The 20,583-nt window shown below is 38.3% G+C and overlaps 1 protein-coding gene across 3 annotated transcripts in view; it reads left to right on the top strand.

The window, feature by feature from the left end:
- Window positions 1–761: 761 nt before the first annotated feature.
- The window catches only part of CFLAR (CASP8 and FADD like apoptosis regulator), a 63,977-nt gene continuing 44,155 nt past the window's right edge, over window positions 762–20,583 (top strand). The window contains exons 1-2 of one of the 3 annotated variants that reach the window (XM_027873481.1): window positions 762–1,639; window positions 20,234–20,452. The gene's annotated coding sequence lies outside the window, so the exon portion shown is untranslated. The remainder of the gene's footprint in view (window positions 1,640–20,233; window positions 20,453–20,583) is intronic. The other 2 variants (XM_027873482.1, XM_027873483.1) reach the window with 2 other exon arrangements.

Below are 20,583 nucleotides of genomic sequence, written 5' to 3'. Positions count from 1 at the left end.
TGATTTCAGGGTAGGATCATAGGCTCCTTCTAACAGCAGGAATTTATTTAGTATTTTGTCTATGTTGCTCATTGGAACCTCCTCATAACTTCTGGTGTTATTATCCTCATTTTTTCAGGTGAGCATACAAAGGCTCATTGCCATTAAGTGACTTGCCCAGGATTACACAGTTACTAAGGATCTGAGGTAGGAAAGAGTCCAACCTAAGTCTTGGATCATAGATTTAGAACTGGAAAGGATTTCGGAGGACATCTAATCTAGTCCTGACATTTTATAAATGAGGAAAGGAAAGCCCAGAGAAGTGAAGTGACTTGCCCAAAGTCAAACAAGCTGGAGAAGTAGTATTGGAAACCAATTCATCTGAGACTTCAAATAAAGATGACAAGCAGGTCCACATTCCCATAATATATACATTGTTGTGGCTCAACACAAAATAGCTTTAACACTGCCAGAGAGAGAGAGAGAGAGAGAGAGAGAGAGAGCCCATTTTGATCAACTTGAAGAGGAAAAAAAAAAGGTTCAAAATGGAAAAACAAATTTGACCTTTCACGGCAAAAGGTCCCCCAACTTTCCATTAGATCCCAGCTTGAAGCTAAACTTTTCACTTGTGCACAAAGGTGAGAGTGGGTGGGGTATTAAAATGGAGATTAATAATAAGACAGCTCTGCGGGCTTTGCTCATTGATCGTAGATTTAGAGGAGGAAGGGACCGCAGAAATTGTCTAGTCTTACCCCTCATTTTACAGAGTTAAGTGACTCACCTATTAGTCAGAGGTCAGAGTCGGATTTGAACAAAAGTCCTGTGATTCCACTGTCAACCTTCCCCCTCCCCCTTTCCCCTGTCCTAGAGCCTACCCTTTTCTCTTTAACTGGAATGTAGGGAAGAGCAAGTAAACATGCCTCATGCCTGAAAGATAAAGGTATCTATGCTTCATGATTACTAGCAGAACTTACAACAGGTAGGGCTTGGTGTTATTCCTCTATAAAATTAACGAAAATTTATAAGCTGGTATGTTCACAGGATCCCAGATTTAGAACTGGAAAGAAACTCAGAGACCACCGAGTTCAATCTCTTCCTTTTACAGATGAGGAAACTGAGGCCCAGTCACCTACCCAAGGTCACACGGGGAGTAAGCAACACAGAGGTATGTTAAACCTCTAAAGACTCTTCCGGCTCGAAATCCCTATGACTTTTTTTTTTTAATAATTTTTATTGATATCTTTTCTGTTAACATCGAGTAAATTTCCCCCGATCCTTATAACTTTGAACAAGCTACACTATCTACTAAAGCCTTCTAATCACAAGAGACCCCCGAACATGGACGCCAACAAAGGGAAAACTACTGCTGGGCGTGGACAAAACCCCAGATCCGTCATTGAGTCGGCAAGCCTTGAGTTGGACGTGCCCTTCCAGTCTTTGGCCATCTGGAACAGGCGCTCTTACCCCAGTACTAAGTCTGGGATCCTGGAAGGCTCGTAAGCCGGCAAACTCTGTAAAATCTTTGCTCTAAGTTGCAGTCCAAGTTCTGAGGAGCGGGCGCGTAGACACCCTCTTGGGTTCACTGTCCGCCAGATAGCGCACTGGCCAGAACCTCACTTTCACTTTAGGATTCTGGAGCTCCGGAGCCGCAGTTTTGGTGGTGAGTTACTTATCATCCTATCACTCTTTCCCTTTTTCTTCAATTTCCTTTTCCTTAATGTGAACCCGTCTCCTTCTTGTCTGCCCTTTAAAAGGGTGTAGGGAGGAGGAGAGCTGTTAACAGATGGATCTCATCTGACTCATAGGTGGGTTGTTGTGCGTGTGTGCGTATGTGTGTGTGTGTGTGTGCGCGCGTTTAAATCATTATTTTGCCGGGCCTCTTTCTGGCAGGAGTCCCAGACTAGCTGCTGGCTGGATCTGGAAGGGAGCAGAGACAAAGACAGAAACGAGACATGGCGTCCTACGCTTGGGAGGTCCTGAGGATTTCTCGTCCCGAGAGGAGGAACTTTATTTCCTGTCCTGGTCTTTGTATTCCTTTTAGCCCCACTGAAACCTCGGCTGCAATTCTAAGTTTAGGCCGATCCGGAACTTTAATTTGCGTAACAGTGAAATTAGCGGCTAGCACACAGAAATCTGGGAAGCCGGGCAGTTTCTGTTTTCTCACTTTAAATAGTAGGGGGTGAGAGAAGGTGTTTATGTGATTGTTGTTTGTCCTTCATTCTCCAAGACCACCGTGACATCAGGGGAAGGTGATATCCTAACTAGCAAGTGAATGGTAGTGAGGTAGGGATGTGCATATGTGATTTCATTTTCAAAGGAACGGTTCTTTTTTTTTTTTTTGTGGGCAATTGGGGTTAAGTGACTTGCCCAGGGTTACACAGCTAGTAGGAATGGTTCTTTTTGAAGTATTGCAACTTCCTCAAAAAAAAAAGTTTGTATGTGTGTGGAGGGAGAAGAAGGAGACGGTGTGAAACCAAAGACGATTATTTTATAATTGTGTTCCTCATGGTAGGCGTTTTGACAGGGCTGGGTGTGCCCGGTTCGTGTTTGTTGACATTTCAAGTTGGATAGTCTGTTTTTCTCTTCAGAATAAAACATCATTTAGAGCTTCCAAATAGTTTTAGTTTTATAGGGCTGGCAGCTGGGAGGGACCTTAGAAATCATTCTGTCTAGTCCAACCCTCCCCAGTCCCTCTTTTTACAGATAAGGAAACTGAATCTTATAGAGGTGTACTGTGTAGATTTCGAGGAAGCATCTGGGGAAGGGAGCTGAGCTGAAACTTCCCTGACCCTAAATAAGTTACTTGGCCTTGAGCCTCATTTTTTTTACCTATAAAGTGGGGACAATAGTCCCATTAGAATCTACCTCCCAGAATTGTAAGGAGTGTGCATTTTGTTTGCTTTTTAAATTTTTAAAAAATTTTTATCGTTTGTTTTTTGCACTATCTACCTTTACAACTATATCTTTGTACATCTCTCCCCACTCCCAACATGCACCTCCCAGAGAGCCATCCCTTATAATAAGAATGGGGAAAAGAAGTTCAGCAAAACTAAACAACATATGAAAAAAGTCTGATGTTATCATACACAGTGTTTCATGACAGGGGGTTTTCCGCCTCTGCAAAGAAGGGAGGAAGGGGAATTTTCCAGTCTCTTCTACAGGTTAAGCTTGGTTATTATAATTACAGAGTTTTGTTTCAGGAGAAAATCATTCTTTTTATAAAAAATGAGTTTTTATTTTTTTCCTATTTCTCATATTAATGATATTCCACATATCCCATCCAATACTCCTCCCTGAGAGTCATCCCATGTGATAAATAGTATTTTTTAAGAGAGGAAAAAAAGTCAGCAAAACTGTTGTTCAGTCATGTCTGATTCTTCATGATCCAATTTGGGGTTTTCTTGTCAAAGATGCTGGAGTGGTTTGCCATTTCCTTCTCTAACTCATTTTACAGATGAGGAAACTGAGGTAAATAGGGTTAAGCGACTTGGCCAGGGTCACACTGCTTTACTGAATTTCTGAGGCCATGTTTGAACTCAGGAAAATGAGTCTTCCTGATTCCAGGCCTGGCACTGTGATACCTAGCTGTCCCAGCAAAACTGATAGATATATTCAAAAAGTCTGAAAACATGTGCAATGTGTAAACCTCCCACCTCCTGGAAGGGATAGTTTGGAGGTGTCTACTCAGATCTCTTCATCTGAGTCCCATTTGATCTTTATAGTTTTGTTTTACCTTTACATTTACCTTTGATTTTCCAGTATGTCATTGTTCTTTCAGTTTACATTGTAGTAGCTAATGTGTATGCTGTTTCCTTGGCTCTGCTTACTACACTCTGCATCGTTTCATATAGATCTTTCCATGCTTCTATGTATTCATCATATGCATAATTTTTTATGGCACAGTAATAGTGCATTACATTCACGTACCACAATGTGTTTGGCCATTCTCTGATCGATGGGCATCCACTTTGACTTCGGTTCTTAGTTATCATAAAAAGTATTGCTATAAATATTTTGGAGTACAGACAGTTCTCACTTTAGGTAAGTGACAATTTTTACATAAAACGCATTTCCCCCATCTTCATGTGGAAAAGGGAGAAAGGCAGGAAAAGGGGGCCCCACAGGGTTCAAAAGAAGTGAGAGCAAGAAGAATAACAGATGGGGACAGATACTGGGGCCCACACATGGACACAGACAGGAGAGGACAACAACAAGGACCTGGACCGGGCAACACAGGATGGGACAGATGGAGTAACCCCACCAGTAGCAGGGCAAAGCTTTCCTCTCTGGCCAGCTGCACTAATGGTGGTGTTCTCTCTGCTCTTGTGCTTTTACTTGAAGGATTTTTTTTTTTCTGGTGAGGATGGGGGACTGTAGAATGCAGAATTGAGAGACAGGTGGGATGGAGAGAGAGAGCACAGTACCATATATACAATAAAGTTAACATAGGTATTTTTGGAAAATGTGGATTTCTTTCAGAATTCTTTACTTAAGGGAGAATTGCTTGTATATGGGGACTTTTTTCTTATCAATGGCCTCATTGGGGCATAAACCCAGTAATGGAGTCTCTGGTTCAAAGTGTATGAGCATTTTAGGTATTTCATTTACATAATTCCAAATTGCTTTCCAAAAGAGCTATACTTTTCACAGCTCTATCAGCAACTTATTAATGTTGTCAATCTTTCCATTACCTCTTTAACATTAACCATTGGCATTTCTGGACATTTTTGCCAATTTATAATGTGTGAGGTGAAGCCTCAGAGTTGTTTTGATCTGCATTTCTTTCATTATTATTGATTTGGCACATTTTTTCATGTGGTTGTGAATACTTTGCAATTCTTTTGAGAACTGTTCACATTCTTTGACCATTTATCTATTGGGGAATGGCTAATAGTCATATATATTTACTAATTGTTTATATATCTCGGATACCAAACCCTTATCCGAGAAATTGATGCAAAGTATTTTTCCTATTTGACCACTTCCCTTCTTATTGTAGCTGCATTAATATTGTCTGTGCAGAAGCTTTTCAGTTTCAAGTAATCAATCAGTTTTATCTTTTGTAAGTATCTCTTGTTTGGTTAGGAATACATCTCCTATCCATAGTTGTGAGAAATAGATGATCTGTTTCTCTTCTAATTTTTTTTAATAGTAAAGTCTTTAATATTAAGATTGCATATCTATTTAGAATGTATTGTGGAATGTGATATAAGAGAAAACCATTCTTTTTAAAATTCAGTTTTATTTTTAAATGAAAAAAAAATCATTCTTTTTAATAAAACGTTTGTTTGGAACCTGTCCTTTGGATTGTTTCTGGCTCTAGGACAAAAGGGCGGAAAGATTTCCTAGGCCATCATGCTGTACTATACCCTGATTTGTCTTGGACCAATATAAGTCTTTATAAAAATTGTCAAGATGGCAGAGTAGGTCAGCAACATTGCCTCAGGTCCCCCAAAATGTCTTTCATAATGACCTAGAAAATGTACCAAACTGAATTCTGAGCAGAAAAGCCAAGAAAAAGTAACAGTGAATCATTTTTCTAGCTAGGGTAGCTTAGGAAGATCACCAGAGAGGTCTGCAGACATTGAGGGTAAGGGACAGCACAACACAACAGGAATGGGGAGTAGCCCAGTGCTCAGGGACAATAAGGAGGCAGAAAAAGATCCCAGGGAATGCCTGTACTAGCTCTGGAAGCAGGAATGGGTGCCATCTAGCATCTCTGTTGCCCAGCTCTGTTATCTAGTACCAGGGAGGACAGGAATAGTTGTGGTCAAGAAGGAGGACAATGAACAAACCTCTTTCCAGATCACACCACACTGGACTGTTGAGAATTTACAGGCCCTGAGGCTGAGCTGTGAAAGCACAAGTGAGCAGAGCCCAACTCTAACATGAAGGTCCAAAATCAAAAAATGGTCTTGAATGATGAGCGAACAGAAAAAAAAAAAAAAGAAGAATCTGACCATAAAAAACTACTATGGTGACAGCGAAGCTCAAGAAACTCAGAAGACAATGACATGTAAACATCTATGAGCAAAACCTCAAAATAAAATGAAGATTGGACCCCCCTAAAAAAACAATAAAAAGACCAATAAGAATCCTTATGAGTTAAAGAAAGGTGTTTTTTTAAGAAAAAAAAAGATTTTAAAAACCAAATAAAAGTAGTGGAAGAAAAATTAGGAAAAGAAATGAGAGCTGTGTAAGAAAATTATGAAAAGAGAAATAACAGCTTAGCAAAAGAGGCACAAAAATACTAGAAAATAACTCCATAAAAATCAGAATTGCCCAAATGGTTAGGGAAAAAAGGTATAAAAACCTCACTGAAGAAAATAACTCTTTACAGATTAGAATTGGTCAAACTTGAGCTTCATTCTCATCATAATTAGTTCAAGAAGGGAAGAATATACATACACAAACAGCTGGGTACAGAAATTCATTTTACACAACAGGGAAGTAGGGAGGAAAGGGGCTAACAGGAAAAGAGGAAGAAGAAAACAGGAGAACTAGATTATGGGAATCAGTCGTCAGAAGATAAACAGACTCTTGAGGAGGGGTCAGGGTGAAAAAGAAAAGGCTAATTATAAGAAAATGGGATGGAAGGAAGTATACAGCTGGCAATCATAACTGTGAATGGGATGAACTCATCCATAAAATAGAAGAGAATAGCAGAATGAATTAGAAACTAGCATCTAAAATATATTTTTTGTTTGTTTGTTTCTTACAAGAAACACACCTGAAATAGAGAAACACACAGAATTCACATATGGGGCTGGAGCAGAATCTATCATCTTTCAGCTGAAGGAGAAAAGGAGGGGGTAGTAATCATGATCTCAGACAAAGTAAAAGCAAAATTAGACCAAATTAAAAAAGATAATCACAAACAAAGGTATCATCAACAATGAACTAATATCAATACTAAACATATATGCACTAAATGACATAGCACCCAAATTCTTGAAGGAATAACTAAACGAATTATAGGAGGAAATAGACAGTGAAAGTATACTAGTGGAGGGCCTCAATTTACTTCTTGTGGACCTAAATACACCTAGTAATAAAATAAACAAGAAAGATCTTAAGGGGCAGCTAGGTGATGCAATGGATAGAGCACCAACCCTGGAGTCAGGAGGACCTGAGTTCAAATCTGGCCTCAGACTCATGATACTTACTAGCTGTGTGACCCTAAGCAAGTCACTTAACCCTGATTGCCTCACCAAAAAAAAAAAAAAAAAAAAAACTTAAGGAGATGAATAGAATTTAGAAAAGTTAGATAGACCTCTGGAGAATATTGAATAGAAATAGAACGGAGTATATCTTTTTCTCAACTATGCATGACACCACAAAAATTGGCCATGTAATAGGGTACAAGTGCAGAAAAGTAGAAATATTAAATGCATTTTTTCTGACCATAATGCAATAAAAGTTGCATTCAATAAAGATTTCTTGAAGCATAGAAATTAATTAGAAAGTGAATAACTTAATTTTAAAGAATGAGTGGTTCTAAGAACAAATAATAGAAACAATAAATAATTTCATTTAAGATAATCACAACAATGAGACTACAACCAAAATTTGTAGGATGCAGCCTAGGAGAAAATTTATATTTCCAAATGCTTACATCAATAAAAGGAAGAATGAGAATTGGACATGCAACTTAAAAAAAAAAGGAGGAAAAAAAGAATTAGGAAAACAACAAATTGAAATATCCCAATTAAACACCAAAAGAGAAATCCTGAAAATAAAAGATGAGATTAATTAAATTGAAAGAAAAAAAAACATTGAGCTAATAAATAAAATTAGGAACTAGTTTTATGAAGAAAAAAACAATAGATAAACCATTGGTTAATTTGATTAAAAAAAAAAAAGAAAACCAAACCAGGATCAAAAATGGAAAGGGTGAATACACAGCCAATGAAAATGAAATAAAAGCAATTATTAGTAGCTATTTTGCCCAACTATATGCCTATAAAACTGACAATCTAAGTGAAAAGGATGAATATTTATAAAAACATAAATTGCCCCACTTAATAGAAGGTGAAATAGAATACTTTAAAAAACCCTATCTGAAAAAAAGCGATTAAACAAGTCATAAGTAATTTCTTTAAGAAAAAACCCCAGCGGGGCAGCTAGGTGGTACAGTGGATAGAGCACTGGCCCTGGAGTCAGGGGGACCTGAGTTCAAATCCAGCCTCAGACACATTATACTCACTAGCCGTGTGACCCTGGGCAAGTCACTTAACCCCATTGCCTAGTCAAAAAAAAGAAAGAAAGAAAAAACTCCAGGACCAGATGGATTTACAAGTGAATTCTACGAACATTTAATGAACAACTAATTCCAATAGCATATAAACTGGAGAAAAAAAAACAGCACGTAAAAACAGAGTCCTATCATATTCCTTTTATCACAAAAATATGATTTTGATGCCTAAACCAGGGAGAACTAAAACAAAAAAAGAAAACCAATTTCCTTAATGAATGATTATGCAAAAAAAAATTAAATTAAATACTATCAAGGAGATTAGAAAAAAATATCACAAAGATCATACACTATGACCAGGCTGGATTTATACCAAGAATGAAGGGCTGGTTCAACATTAGAAAAAATATGATATTAATTTACCATAATAACAAAACAACAAAAATCATGATTATTTCCATAGATTCAGAAAAAGTTTTCAATCAAATACAACACTCATTCCTATTAAGTACACTAGAAAGCAAAGGCATAAATGGAGCTCTTCTTAAAATAAGTAGTATCTATCTAAAACCAAGAGCAAGCATTAACTGTAATGGAGATAAACTAGAAGTCTTTCCAATAAGATCAGGGATGAAGCAAGGATGTCCTTCACTAACATTATTATTTAATATTGTATTAGAAATACTGTCTATAGTAATAAGACAAGAAAAATAAATTGAAGGAATAAGCATAGGCAATGAGGAAACAAAACTATCATTCTTTGTAGATGTTATGATGTTTACTTAGAGAACCCTAGAGAGCTAACTAAAAAACTAGTTGAAACAACAACTTCAGCAAAGTTGCAGGATATAATACAAACCCACACAAATCATTAGCATTTCTATTTATGTTCAGTAGAACCAAACAGGAAGAGATAAAGAGATTCCACTTAAAAAGCTCAAAGCAGACAGTATAAAATACTTGGGAGTCTATGTGCCAAGATACAAGCAGGGATTATATGAACACTATTACAAAATATCCTTCATATAAATACAGATCTAAATAATTGGAGAATATTAATTGCTCATGGATAGGAAGAGCCAATATAATAAAAATGACAATACTACCCAAATTAATTTACTTATTCAGTGCCATATTAATCAAACTACTAAAGAATTATTTTATAGATCTAGAAAAAAACAATAAGTTTCATCTGGAGGAACAAAAGGTTAAGAATGTCAAGGGAATCAATGAAATAAAAATGTGAAGGGGGCCTAGCAGTACCAGATCTTAAACTATGCTACAAAGCTGTAATCATCAAAGCAATTTGGTACTGGATAAGAAATAGAGTGGTTGATCAGTGGAATAGATTAAGTACACAATATGCAGAAGCAAATGAGTACAATAGACTGTGTTTGATACACCAAAAGATCCTAGTTATTGGGGCAAGGACTCACTATTTAACAAAAACTGCTAAGAAGTGGAAAGTAGCCTGGAAGAAATTAGGCAGAGACCAACCTCTTACATTGTCTAACAAGATAAACTCAAAATGGGTAAAAAATTTAGACATAAAAGGTGATCTTATAAGCAAAATAGTGGATCTTGGAAAAAATTACCTGTCAGATCTATGGTTATAAGGAGAGTTCATGACCAAACAAGAGACAGAGAGCTTTATGGGAGGCAAAATGAATACTTTTATTTTCATAAAATTAAAAAGGTTTTGTGCAAACAAAACCAATGCAGCCAAAATTTGAAGAAAAGCAGGGAACTGGGGAAAAAGAACCTTTGGAGCAAATTTCTCTGATAAAGGTTTCATTTCTAAAATATATAGGAAATTGAGCCACATACGTATAAAAATATATAAGAATAAGAGCCATTCCCCAATTGACGAATGGTCAAGGGATATGAATAGGAAGTATTCAGAGAAAGAAATCCAAACTATCAATAGTCATATGAAAAAGTTCTCTAAATCATTAATAATCAGAGAAATGCAAATTAAAACAGCTCTGAAGTATCACCTCATACCTATCAGATTGGCTAAGATGACAGAAAAGGAAAATGACAAATGCTAGAGGGGATGTGGGAAAACAGGTGTACTAATGCACTGTTGGTACACCTGTGTACTAGTCCAACCAGTTCTGGACCAATTTGAAATTGTGCCCAAAGAAGTATAAAACTGGGCATACTCTTTGACCCAGCAATACCACTACTAGGTCTGTACTCTAAAGAGATAAAAGAAGTAGGAAAACAACATATATAAAAAAATTAATAACAGTTCTTTTGCAATGGCAAAGTATTGGAAATGAAAGGGATGTTTATCAGTTGGGGAATAGCTTAATAAGTTATAACATATGAATGTGATGGAATATTATTGTGCAGTAAGAAATGAAGGGAATGATTTCAGAAAAACCTGATAAGACTTTTATGAACTGATGCAAAATGAAGTGAGTAGAACCAGCAGAACAATGTACACAGTAACAGCAACATTGTAAAGATAATCAACTGTGAAAGATTTAGTAACTGCGATAAATACAATGATCCACCACAATTCCAAAGGACTAATGATGAAAAACGTTATCTACCTCCACATTTCAGAGTTCAGACTGAAGCATATTTTTTCTCTTTTTATTTCTTCCCTTTTTTTGAGGTGGGGGAGACATAGCTAATTTGAAAATATATTTTGCATGACTTGATATGTAATGTATTTCTTCCCTTCTCAATGAATGAGGAGGGGTGGATGGAGGTAGAAAATATCTTTGTTAAGTATGAAATGTAATAGAAAAAGGAAAGTAAAATTTAACTACACAGGTTAAAAGCTAAGAACTTCAGGAAGGCTGAAATCTTGAGAAAAAAATATATAATATACATGTTTCCTGCCTCAAATCTTTCCCCATTCCAAACCATTCTCCTCAAACTGATCTTTCAAAAATACAGGTCTTACCACACCCCCTTTACTCCCAATCAGTAACCTTCAGGGGCTCCCAGTTGCTCTCAGGATCAAGTAAAATACTCCGCTTGGATTTTAAAATCCTTCCTTATCTGACCTCCTACCTTTCTAGTCTTAAGTCTTACTTCACTTCTCCTACAGCCACCACATACCCTGGAATCCAGCCATACTAGCCTTTTTGCTGCTTCTTAAACAAGGCACTATCTCCTGACTGCTCATTTTCAGTGGCTGTCTCTCATGCTGGAATGTTCTTCCTTTCTGTTACCACTTCCTGGCTTCTTTCAAGTCTTAGCTAAAATTCTACTTTTTGTAAAAACAAAACAAAAACCTTAAAAAAAAACACAACAAAATACCTTTCAGGGCTCCCTTAATGCTAGTGCCTTTCCTCTGAGATTACCTCCAAATTATCTTGTTTATATCTTGTTTGCATATAGTTATTTCCATGTTGTCTCCCCCTTTAGACTGTGACTTCATCGAGGGCAGACTTTTTCCCTTTCTTTATACATCCAGAGCTTAGCACAATGCCTTGCTCATAGCAGTTGCTTAATCAGTGTTTATTAAAATCAAATTAATTGATGTCAAGTCTCCTTTAAAACCCTACCCTACTGTTTCATCATGGTGTGTAGGCACCAAAGCATGTAGGCTTGTCAGGAGGCGCAAGTTCTGGTAGATCTGACCAAACCTGAAAGGCTGCTGACAGAGGAGGGCATTAGACATGTTCTCTGGATCCAGAGAGCAGAAAGAGGTACAATGAGTGGAACTGGCAAAGAGACACATTTCGACTTGGTGTAAGAAAACAATTCTTAACAGAGCTGTCCAAAAGTGAAATGGGCTGAATTGAGAGGTGGCTCTTTCTTGGGGGTCTTTAAGCAAAAATTGGACGACTCCAATGTCAGGGTTTCCTTTCATGTATGGGTTAGCCTTGATGGTTGTTGAGGTCCCTTCCAGGTCTCACACTTTGGGATTCTGCAACAAGTTGAGGCCTACAGAATGTGTGTTGTCAGACTCCCAGCCCAGGTATTGTTAGGAAGGGTCCTCAATTCAACAAACATTTATTAAGTAACTACTAAATTCTAAGCACTAGGGATACAAAGACAAAATGAAATAGGCCTTGCCCTCAGTGAATTTACTTTCTACTGGAGAGGATACAACATGCATTCTGTTAGATAAATGCAATATAAGGTAATTTGAAGAGGGAAAGGCACTAACAACTTGTGGTACAAGGGGAGCTTTCTTGGAAGAAGTGGCACCTGAAATGAACCTTGAAGGATTCTGATACACCAGAAGATTAGTTACCAGTCTTTTTGGCAATACCAATTGCAAAAAAAAAAAAAAAAAGTATTAATACTGTACTTTGAGTTTTAGGCACAAATCTAAACATTTTTATTAATTTAACATTATTGAGGCAGCTAGGTGTTATAGTGGATAGAGTGTTGGGCCTAGAGGCAGGATGACCTGAGTATAAATCAGAACTCAGACACTTAATTGTTTGATTCTGGGCAAATCACTAACCTCTGCCTGCCTCAGTTTCATCAACTGTAAATTTGGAGTTTATAAAAGCACTTATCTCCCCAGAATTGTTATATTACAAATGAAAAATCTCCAAGAGACAAAGTTCCCCGGTAATTAATAATCAATTTATTAATTAGGCTAGCTAATAATCAATAAATTGATGATCAGTGGTTCCAAACAAGATGATATTTATAAAGTGCTTAATGCAGTGCTTGGCATATAATAGGCTTTTCTTCCTTCTAAATTCAATCATTGCTTGAGAGAGATGCTCAAACTATCAAAGTCTCTTTGTGCTCTCAGACCTACTAACCTCTGACACGAGACAATTTGATGTAACATTTCTAGGAATCTTGAACAATATCATCAAATGTAGTACATTTTACTTCATCTATTAGAACAATAGTTATTTAATCTTCTAACTTTCCTCAATTCCTTCTTTGACCACTAGCCCCTTAAGGGTTCAAAGGGATCTTCTCCCAGTGAGCTAGTCAACAAATCAAGTCCACTGCCATTTATTAAGTACCTACTATGTGCCGGACATTGTGCTCTAGTTTCTTCAGAATGGCAGTGTAGGTATTGCTGGGGAAAGCAATGATCTTAACTGGACAAGAGTCTAAGTTTGTTCTTGTTCTAAGTAAATTCTTATTCTAAGTTTGGTTATCAAACTCACTCTGTTTTCCTGGGGCCTTGACTTGTGTTAGGTAGTTATCATTTATATACCATTTTAAATTTTGCAAAGTGCTTTACATGAGTTAGTTATCTCATTGGATTCAAAAACCTTGTGAGGTAGATGTTATTATTATCCCTATTCTATAGGGATTTTATGAGAAAACTGAGTCCCAGAGAGGTTATGACTTGTCCAAGATCACAAAGCTAGTAAGTATCTGAAACAAGCTATGAGCTCAGGTCTTCCTGATTCCAAGTCCAGTGCTCTCTCTATCCACTGACCTTTTACACACTTCCTAACTGGAAAAGTCCGGAAAGGACTTTTGAATGGAGAAACGTTTATTTTCATAATAAAGAAACCTCTTAAAAAAGAAGTTGGTCATATTCAGAAGAGGGGTCATGATTAGTATTGGTGGAAAGAATACCAGTGCCAAAATTCACAGCTGTTCTGAAGTTGTTGACTTCATTGAGGAAGATTAGTTCTAGGCCATTATTTAGAACCATGTAAAATTTTTGCTTAAAGATTTTCTGTTGTCATGAGAGTTTCCCAGCCTTCACATTGTCAAAGTTGGAAAATATTAAAACTAAGAATGGAGTACAACTCTTCCCTTCAGCTCTAACCAGTACTCTTGTTATCTTAAATAGTCATTATACCAGAAAGAGTAACAAATTTTGGCAGTGTTTTCCCCACTGGTGGTTGATTTTATCCTAATTACTTTTATTAATGCTTTTCCTCTTTTACACTAGATAAAGAACCCTCCCTTGTGATAAAGAAAAACAGTTAAACAAAACCAGCTGGAATCTGGTGTTGTTGTTCAGTCCTTTTTATTGTGTCTGACTCTTTGTGATACCATTTGGGGTTTTCTTGGCAAAGATACTGGAATGGTTTGCTCCAGCTCATTTTACAGATGAGGAAACTGAGGCAAACAGTTTTAAGTGACTTGCTCAGAATCAAGTTTGGATCAAGACGCTAAGTGTCTGGGGTCTGATTTTAACTCAGGTCTTCCTGACTCCAGGCCCAACACTCTGTCTATTACACCACCTAGTTGCCTCAATAATGTTAAATTAATAAAAATGTTTAGATTTGTGCCTAAAACAGAGTCACATATACTAAGTGTCTGAGGCCAGATCTGAACTCAGGAAGACGCAATAGAGCCACTGTGCCATCTAGTTATCTATCTGATTAGTATAAGTGAAATTCTGAGCCCTTGTCCTTCATTTCTATACTGAAATGTTTTATCATCGCTATAGTAGTTTTATTTTTTTAATCTGAAAACGATATCATCCACTGGAATAGGCAAGAAGTTAACCCCTTCCAGGAATGGACAAGAAAAGCCAAGGCTTTTTAATCTTGGGTTCAAGTAATTAACTTCACGAGTGCAGTACTGGAGAGCTAGGGAAACAAAGATTTTGTTTAAAATGTTCTAGTGGATTGTAAGCTCAAGATGAGTCAACGGTGTGACTCAAAAAAAAAAAAAAAAGCTAGTTCTATCCTAAGCTTCATTAGGAGAGGCATAGTGTCCAGAACAAAGCAAATGACTGATCATAGAGAACACTTGGAGTATTTTGTTCATTTCTGCATGCCATATTACTGAGCAGGAGCGGAGGAGGGGTGTAGTGCAGCATGGTGGTCTTGGAAGCATCTTACACCTCTCTGTCCTTGTGCAGCAGAGCAATACAAAATAACCATGCAAACCAGATAACCGTCTTCAACTGTTTGAAGGGCAGGCATGTGGAGGAGGGGTTGGATTGTTTATGTTTGACTTCAGAAGGTTGAAAGAAAGCCTCCCCGACAGAGGAGCTGTCCAAAGGGGAATGAGTGTCCTGCTTCCGAGAGCCCTGGTGTTCCTTCTCACCAGAAAGGGTCAATTTGAAATCAGATAACAGGTGACAGACAGCAAGGGATAGTGAAAAACCCATTGCATCCAAAGTAAGATCTAGGTTCTGATCCAGGCTCTGTTGAATAGCTTTGTGACCTTGGAGGTGACTTCACATTCTCAAAGGGTTAGAATAGATGACTCTGGACAGCCTTTCTTTTTTTTTTAATGTAATATTTTATTTTCCCTCGATTACATGTAAAAACATTTTTAAACATTTGTTTAAATTTTTTTTTTCTAAGACAATTCCAAGGGACTCATGATAGAAAATGCTATCCACATCCAGAGAAAGAATTATGGAGTCTGAATGCAGATTGAAGCATACTATTTTCTCTCTCTTTTTTTTTTCCTTTCTCTTTCTTGTGGTTTTTCCTTTTGGTTCTGATCCTTCTTTCACAACATGATTAATGTACAGGTATAGCCTATATCAGATTACATGCCATCGAGGGGAAGGAGAAAAAAATTTGGAACTCAAAATCTTATAAAAGTGAATGTTGAAAACTAAAAATAAATTAAAAAAATAAGTCAATCTGAAAAAATAAAAAATTTAATTCAAAATTCTCTCCCTCTTTCTCCCCTCCACCCCCCCCAATAGAGAAGGAAAACAATTTGATATAGATTATACTTGTGCAGCCGGACACCCTTTCTAGCACTGAATTTATGATTGCTTGTCAGAAATGTTTTAGAAGGGATTCTTACTCTGGTCTCATTTAGACTTCAGAGATCTCTTCTGATTCTGTGATCTTTGGGAGAATGTGATCAGGAAATAGAAATAGCAACACTTGTTTCCAATGAAGAGCTTGAACTCTAAGGCCTCTCTTCCAGCTCAGATGTGAAAACACACACACACACACACACACACACACACACACGAGTATTATTAAGTAGTTTCTGCCCACATGGAGATCACACGCACACACACAAATAGTTATAGTACAATGTATTAAGTAATAAGTTAGTGCTATTTTTGTTCAAAGGCTAGGAAAAAAAACAATTTGGGTGAGTATGGAGTAGATGGAGAAGGATGAGCAGGGAAGCCTTCCTGCTGGAGGCTTTCCTTGAAAATGATCACTCCTCAAATTTTTTTAAAGAACTTTGCCTGGATCTTTTCCTTTCCCATTCTGTCTTATATCATATTAATTTGTGTCCCTCCCACCCCCACCTTTAGATCATAATCTCCTTAAGAAAAAAGAATTGCTTCATTTTGTAGTCTGTGTTTGTATCCCACGGCCTATCCTTGTGGCCTTGTAAATGAAATTAAAGTCGTTAAATTAAATGGAAGGAAGTGGCTTTTGAATTGTTGTAAGAGTCCAATAGCCGAGCTAGAGGGCATTCTGGGCGGGATCATAGAAAACCAAGGCACTGAGAAGATAAAGGGCCGTATTGTCGGTCTGAGCTTGGAGTTGCTGGAGGAAATGTTGGGAGATACAAATTTGCAGTAAAACGCAGAGGACCTGGAACATGCAAAAAGTCTGGACTTTATACAGTACGGGTAACCTTTGAAAGTTTTTTCGCCCTTAAATAAATAGGGTTGATATTCTCAAAAAAGAAGTTTCCATGATTTTTGGACAACCCCTCCCCCCCTTCCCCTCCTCCAGCTGCTATCGCAGAATCTTTTTACGTGTGTGTGCGTGTATAAAGTGGGGTGTAGGGGGGTGATGTGGTAGAGATCTTCTTGAAATTCCAAATAAAAACAGTCCAGGGATGAACTCTCTTTTCCAGGGTCCCCTGAGAGAAAAGCTCTGGGCTTGCTTCATCCCCACCCCCTCCACATTTTATTAAAGAGGCTGAGTTCTATGCTTGAGTCATTCTCAAGGCGTGGGAGCCTTAAATTGAGCGTGGAGACGCTTTTACGGAAAACTGTAGGTGCCCCGTGGTTCTCTGGGGAAAATTTCCCCCTACGCTTCAGTCTCGAGAAGGAGGGCATTACGTAAGAAATTCGAACTTGCTCTGAAGAGCAAGCGGTCAGCCCCAGGGGACAGAGTTGGGGTGGAGGTGGACTAGCTGCTGTGCTCTCCACCGCCCTCCTAGATCCTTCCTGGGAATGGTGAGTTATAATCCTCCGCAGCCAATTCTGGTACCGAAACAAACTTTAGAAGCAAAGCAAACTACTCCTGCCCCGCCTCGAAAACTTTTGGGAGCCACCTAAAAATTTCCTGCTTCCTGTTTTCTCATTTGCTTGGTTTGCCGGGCAAGACGGTCTCCAGGGAGTAGCTGCGGCAACTGTTGGCATTAGGGATTACAAACTGTGCTGTGTCTGCGGGTCCCCCGTGGCTCAGCTCGGTGGCCGATAGCAGAGCGCTGGATGCCCAAGGCACGCGCCCCGTGAGTACGAGGGAGCACTCGTCCCTTCTCCCCGTCCCGACAGAGTTGAACTTAGCAGCGGGCAGTGAGTGAGTCACTTACCAGCAGACCCGGAGGCAGCGAGGTTCACGGTCTAGACTTCTGCCACTGTTAGTGCAGCACTCTGAATCGGAACTTGGGAGTCTGGACTATACAAAGGCTTTTTTTCTGAGTTAAAATTGCTGCTACCTACCATAGAAGTACTTTTTTGGGGGACAGCTAGGTGGCGCAATGGCTAGCGCTCCGGTCTTAGAGTCAGGAGGGCCTGAGTTCAAATGTGCCTCCAGACACTTGACACTTACTAGCCGGGTGACCCTGGGCAAGTCACTTAACTCCGATTGCTTCACTCGAAAGAAAAAAAGTACTTGTTGATGGAATGAAATGCCTGTAAGAGCTTAATAAATGCTTTTTGTTCGTTCATTAGTCACTACTGATCATAGTCTAGATCAACAAAAAGGGCTAAGAATGAGAATAACTCACATTTGTATAAATTTATATAGACTACTAGCAGGGTTTCTTAACCTTTTTTTATTTGCCATGGACGACCCTTTTGGCAATGTGGTGAAGCCTTTGGAACCCTTTTCAGAATAGTTTTAAATGCCCAAAGTAAAATACATACCATCGCAGAAGAAAACAGTTATATTGAAATAGCTATGAAAATCGAGGTCATGGCCCCCATCCCCACGGATATGCTTAGTATGTAGTCCCAGGGTGTTCCTGGAAGGTTCTCAGTTACCTAAATGCCCTGAAAAAGAGAAGCAAAGCAAAGGAAACTTTTTATTTATGCTTGTATTTGTGTTCATCCTATGCCTAGCATCTGGTCCTTTTCTAAAAGCATTAATCATTTTCGAGAGAAAGGAAAAATATCTCTAAGGATACGTTCCAGACAAAGTAATTACAAATCACTGAAAGACTTGAGCCAGAGAACGTTGTATGCTAATAAAAATTATTTTGGTCATGCTAATGCTATCTTAAACACAAGAAGAATGTTAACAAAGGCTTTGATAAAAATAGAAATTTTTCATTTAAATGGAAAATGTAACGCTCCTTGAGGGTAGGGACTTTTTTTTTTAATAATTTTATCCCCTGTGCCTGACATATTTCCTAAAACATAATAGACTCTTAATGACTATTTCTTGATTGTTGTCCACTTTTCCCCCCAAAAAAATTCTTCCGTAAAATGGAAATCATCATGTAATATAAGTGATATAGGATAATGATACTTGTGCCAACTTCCTCACAGGGTTATTTGGCAAACTTTAAAGTGCTATATGAATGTGAGCCCAAGACTTTGAGTCAGTAACAGCTGAGTTCAAATGCAGCCTCAGACACTTGCTAGCTGTGTGACCTTGGGCAAGTCACTTAACCTCTCTGAACCTCAGTTTCCTTATTTGTAAATGGGGATAATAATAGCACCTACTTTCCAGGGTTGTTGAGAATCAAGTGAGGTAACATGTAAAGCACTTTGCAAAACTTAAAGCTCTATATAAATACTGGTTGTTGTTAGCACCTGTTTTTGAATTTGTCACAATCAATAGTACTCAAATGAATAAATGAAAAAGCATTTATTAACCCGTTATTATATATTTAAGTACTATGCCACTACAAAGGTAAAGACAATCCCAGTCCTAGAGGAGCTTATATTCTGGGGGCCAGTGGGTAATGGAATGTATTGAGTGTTGGAGTTAGGAAGACCTGAGTTTGAATCCTGCCTCAATTCTTGTTAGCTGTGTGACCCTAGGCAAGTCACTTAACCGCTTTCTGTCTCAGTTTCCTGAGAGATAAAAATGGTGACAAAAATTACTATCACCTTCACAGCATTGGGTAAGTCACTTCCTCAGATGTAAAATGGAAATAATAATAGTAATAGTGCAGTTATATTGCATTCAAGGTGAGAGCTGTCCAAAAGTAGAATAGATATCCTCTTAAGATGATTAAGTGAAGATATTAAAGCAACAGCAAGAACATCATGGCATGTTGTAGAGGGCATTCATTCATAGATTAGGTGACTTCTGAAGTCCCTTCTGACTCTGAGATTCTCAGATTCTCTGAGAACTATAATTTACTGTCAGTTTTTCAGGGAGGGAATGGAAGGGAAGAGGAGGAAGAAGGGGAAAGGAAGGAAAAAGAAAGGAAATGAGTGTTTAATAAGGTTCTACTATATGTGCTAAGAGCTTTACAACTATTATCTCATTTGTCCCTGGTGTGTGTTATTCAGTTTTTTTCCTTTCTATCAGTCAACAATTGAGTACTTGCTACATGCTAGTAATTTTAAGGTGTATCAAGAGACATAAGACAGTATTTTGTGCACAGTCCATTCTGGGTAAATGTGTACTAAGTGTGTGTATGTGTTTGTATATCCCAGAGGGTGGAGAGACCTTGGTCAAGATTTACTAGGTTAAGGAGGCCTTTGTTCTGGCATTGACATTGTTTCTTTGATGGAAGGTGAATTCCAAGTTCTTCTATTTCATGACCCACACCCAAGGAGTTGGCTTTTAAATAGTTTGCAGTTGTTTTAATAGTTGAGAGACTCAAAGTGAAGGGCTGTGAAGATTGTGTTAGTTTATGATTCCCTGAATTCCTGTGCATCTTTGAGGTCCCTCCAAGGACCCGCAAGGCCCCAGGAGAAGAGGAATCACGGGGCTTCAGAGTTAGTAATGACTGACAGCAGTAGTGGAGGGCAAAGAGTACCTCAGCCTATCTATCCAGTGTTGACTGAGTTCTTGGACCATGCAGGAACCAGAGCTGAGGAGCAGCGAAGGATAGAGCCATGATGTAGAAGACCAAACCCAGACTTTTTCAAACTTCGTTATTATGATTAGTTGTGCAGACTGTGGAGGTTTGGGAAGAGGAGTTCACTCTGTCATCTGCAAGAGCCTTCCCACTGTGGAATAGATTCACTGGTGACTAAAACCTTCCATTCTGGGAGATCGACTTCTATCACTGGGTAGTACGGTAAGTCCAGAGTATTCTGTACGTCCCTGGGGGAGATGGGAATTAATTAACCTGAGTTGTTGTGGGAGTGAGAATCAATACTAAGACTGATCAGTACTAATACTAATCTGATACTGAGAATCAGGTACTTA

Source organism: Vombatus ursinus, unplaced genomic scaffold, assembly GCF_900497805.2.
Source record: "Vombatus ursinus unplaced genomic scaffold, bare-nosed wombat genome assembly UNPS02014802.1, whole genome shotgun sequence".
Lineage (NCBI taxonomy): Eukaryota > Metazoa > Chordata > Mammalia > Diprotodontia > Vombatidae > Vombatus > Vombatus ursinus.
Note: the sequence above shows the minus strand (reverse complement) of the source record. Positions and strands in the feature narration are given on the sequence as shown.